The sequence below is a fragment of the Galeopterus variegatus genome, unplaced genomic scaffold, assembly GCF_000696425.1.
Source record: "Galeopterus variegatus unplaced genomic scaffold, G_variegatus-3.0.2 Scaffold20666, whole genome shotgun sequence".
Classification (NCBI taxonomy): domain Eukaryota; kingdom Metazoa; phylum Chordata; class Mammalia; order Dermoptera; family Cynocephalidae; genus Galeopterus; species Galeopterus variegatus.
The window spans coordinates 12,821-13,046 of NW_007746777.1; positions in this window are offsets into that span (position 1 = coordinate 12,821).

Consider the following 226-nt stretch of genomic DNA (forward strand, 5'->3'; position numbering starts at 1 on the left):
CTTGCTTTGGAGCCATGACATGCCCAGGTCTTAGAAATGGGCCATGTTTTGTGAAAAGCAGGGGCTGGCAAACTACACCTGGGTCAAATCCAGCCCACCACCTGGTTTTGTAAACAAAATTTCATTGGAACACCGTCATGCCCATTCATATACTTATTCTCCGTGGGTGCTTTCACACTCCAAGGGCAGGTCTGAGTAGTTGCAACAGAGATGATATGGCCTGCAA